General features: G+C 44.1%; 1 pseudogene; it reads right to left on the bottom strand.

The window, feature by feature from the left end:
- Positions 1-2,088: 2,088 nt before the first annotated feature.
- Positions 2,089-2,382, bottom strand: LOC103586753 (annotated as a pseudogene).
- Between the last annotated feature and the right edge of the window lie 1,404 nt (positions 2,383-3,786).

The raw sequence follows: 3,786 nt of genomic DNA, 5'->3' as shown, positions 1-3,786 counted from the left end.
AACTAGATAAGCTGAATAATCCTATATCTATTGAATTCAAATTAGTAGTTAAGACATTTTCTTTGTAAAGTAGAAAGCAAGGTCATGTAGTGAATGTGAGAACTGAAAGGAATTGAGGTTTGAGTAGAATGGACATAGTTTGCAATGGACCTTCTGAAGAGTGGGAGTTTGTGTTGAAATTATAGTAAAACTAAGGATAGCATTGAGGTCCTACACGAAGCTACTGATCACGAATTTATGGTGGAACCCATCTCCGTTGGGTGGTAGCCAGGTGCAGGGAAGGAGAAGGTGTATAGTTGGGAGCCTCCAGCAGTGGGGTTTTGCCAGCAGTTGCTATTAAAAGAGATCAGTTAGGGTACTTGCAGGTATTGGTAAGGGGTTTAGAAAGATGAGAAGGAATGTAAAGAAATAAGAAAAACTGGAAGAGTCGGGGAGGTTTTATTGATTTGCAAACCATATGACTAATTGGAATGAACATCTGGGTTTTTTCTTATCCAATTTAATGTCCCATCTGCCCAGACACAGTCAAAGTTGAGGCAAACTGACCTCAATGGTGGTACATTTCATTGTGTGCAAAGCTGATTTGCACACAAGAGCTGGCTCAGCAATGTTTTGGATTTGATTACACAAATTTTATTCTATTTCATTTCTTTTGAATTTGTTAAGGTAAAGAGAGTGAACGCCTTTCAGTGGTACCCACCTGACAAAAGAGTGCCAGGCATCTAGGGACAGGTTTGCCCATCCCCCTGCCTCCCCAGCACCAACTGGTGGATTCTCAAGTCCTCTGGGGAGAAAAATTTCAGATAGTTTAGAGAGGATTTGGTGGGGTATGAGGGACAGAATGGATAGAGAATGCTGGACTCCTGCAACACGATATGCTAATAAGACCTCCTGACTGCCTTTCCTGACTCTAGTCTTGATATCTTCAGTTTATTATTTATTTTCTTTTCTTCTTTTTTTAATTTTTAATTGCACAAGTAATATTTGAATGTCTTCTCCCTACCTTCGTCATATTTCAGATATGAGGTCTTTAACCTCTTGACTTTTTGGCCCGCCCAATCTTAACTGCTTGTAAAAGGTAATGCTATTATTATTTGGGAAGTTATTTTTCCAGAACTTTTCTTCATTTTTATGCATATATATGTATGTGTATATATATATCTCCACACATACATATGCATATAAATAAATAAATATTTAGTACTGCGTTGGGGAGGAAAGAGAACAGATATGTCCCTTAGTAGGGTCATACACTGCAATATAATTTTTTTTAAAGACAATGATAAGACTTTATTTAAGAACATAAGAGGACAAAAATAAATTAAGAGCTACCTTATTCATGATAGGAAGGCAATACTTTAAATGCCAACTCTCCCCAATTATTCTGTAAATTACATACCATTCCAATCAAAGCCAAACATGGTCTTCTGTAGAAACTAGCACACATCCCAAAATCCAGATTAAACAGTAAAGGGCCAAGAATAGCCAGGAAAATTATGAAAAAGAATAAGGGGCATGTGTTTGCACACGTGCTGGTGGTAGGGAAGGTGCTTATCATACCAGATTCCTGATTTTAGTCCATTTGTACATGGGAACTTGGTATATGACAAATCCTATTTCAAATTAATGGGGGAAAGAATAACTTAATCAATAAATGGGGCTGGAGAAAGGAAACCAGAATCCTATCGTACACCATGATGAAAAATAAATTCAGGTGGACTAAAGACTATATGTGAAACACTGTAAAATGGACAAGTATTAGTGCCTAGTATATATAAAGATTCCCTACAAATCAATAAGAAGACAAACCAATAGAAAAAAATAAGCTAAGAATATGTATAGGCAACTCACAAGAGATGTACAAACAAATCGCCAAAAATTTGTATCTTTATGTCCAAGGTCACTAATAATCAGGAAGGCAAATTAAAAATGAGATACCATTTCACACCTATCTTAGGTGCTGAAATTTAAAAGTCTGCAGATTAGGCGTTTTTCAAAGACAGAAAAAAACTGAAATTGTGCAGCACCAGTTGTTTATTCCACGACAGGAGGTAGCAGGGCTGTAGGGAACACTTGGGTCTTGGCTGCTCAGTCCAAGGCATCCAGGACGCAGCAGCAGCAGAGAGCAGCCCAGCACGCGGCCAGGACGGCCTGACATCCACTGTCCCTCTTCGTTTCCCGTTCCACCACGTACACTGTGGTTTTAGGAGGCTCCTGAGGTCCGCCCTGCCAGCCGTACCGTGGGTATCCTTGGTAGGGGTACCCCTGAGGAGGTGGGTAGGGCCCTCCCATAGGTCCTGGGCCCATTCGTTGTTGTGGATAAGGTGGGTATGGGGCCATTGGACCAGGGCCCGGGTACGGTGGAGGGTTCTCCTGGTTCATCGGGGACCTGCAAGGTGCACCTCTCCTTTCCACGGACCGGCCGGTTACTGGTCGGCACCGGACCCGAAGACCGAATGAGCCCGCAGTACACTGGCCGCGCCTGCCTCGGAGCCAGGGAGGAGCCCCCGTGCGCCTGACGTCACGGCCGCCCCGAGCGCCGCGGGCCACCGGTCACCTAATCAGTGCAATATGATATTTACACCTAAGTCCTGACGCAGAGAAAAAGTGTTACAGCTCTGTTACCTTGAACAAGTGATTTCACCTTGTTGCGCCTCAGTTGTGATGCCATAAATAAAGCACCTTGCATGCAAATGTTCTTGAGTTACCTCTCCTTGTCCCTGTCTATATCCACCCCCTTAATGGATTTCTTTATTACACTGAAGTACTCCTCTTATCTCAAAGAACTTGTTTGGAAAATATGGCACTGCCCAACTGTACACATGGTCTGTGTTTTTTACCAATGTCAGCTGCTTGGCAGAGCCTGGGACTCAGGATCCCTACGTGCTGAAGTTGGCTTTGAACACTGGCCCAGCTCACTGTCCGGGAGGGTTTGAGTCTCAGCTCCTTGCTGCACTGTCAGCAAATGAAGTCTTTAACTAGCAACATGAAGTTGGGTGTCTTCTTTCTCCTTTCAGTCCTTCTCACCCTCAGCACAGAGGTGCGGGCAGTTGGTAAGTTTAGGCAAAGACCAGCCTCACTTTCTCAGAACAAGAGATCTAGAAAGTGGGAAATCCGGGACTAGGTGTGCGCAGTACAGAAGAGGGGACAGAGGGAAGATGGCTAAACATGAAGAAGAGCCCACATTAGGAGATACTAGGGACACATTTTGACCATCACCGTCCATCACCAGGCCAGCATCTCTCTGTGTCCCCCTGCACCCTCTTCGCCACCGCCAGCCTCTCCATCTGCACTCCCCAGCCTCACCTCCTGCTCTGACTTGCTCCACCCACCATCTGCTCTCTCCCTGGTATCTCCAACCCCTTCCTCTCCATTTGCTTTTTTCCTTCTACCTAAAAACAGGTAATACTCACCTTTTTTGAGAAAACATTTTTCCAAACCCTGCTTCTGTCTCTTTCTTCCCAAACCCCAATCAACCCCGAGCCCTCACAGTACAACTTCAGCCACTGTCACCACCATTACAGTCACCACCAGTGCCCCACTCTCTCCCACTCTCTCCTATGGCACCACTAACTTCCTAGTTGATGATCTAATAGTTTTCCTCAATTGTCAACTGCCTTGATGACTCTGCAGTATCTGACAATGTTCAGGATCCTTTCACTCCTGAAACTCTCTCCTCCTATGGCTTGTCTAACTCTGTCTTTGCCCTTCCTTTTCTGTGCCTTTTGCTTTCTCTTATTTCTCCCTTATGGGCCATGATTCCTCTCTCCTTCTTCCTTAAGTCAT

The sequence above is a fragment of the Galeopterus variegatus genome, unplaced genomic scaffold (genome assembly GCF_000696425.1).
Source record: "Galeopterus variegatus unplaced genomic scaffold, G_variegatus-3.0.2 Scaffold372, whole genome shotgun sequence".
Classification (NCBI taxonomy): domain Eukaryota; kingdom Metazoa; phylum Chordata; class Mammalia; order Dermoptera; family Cynocephalidae; genus Galeopterus; species Galeopterus variegatus.
Note: the sequence above shows the minus strand (reverse complement) of the source record. Positions and strands in the feature narration are given on the sequence as shown.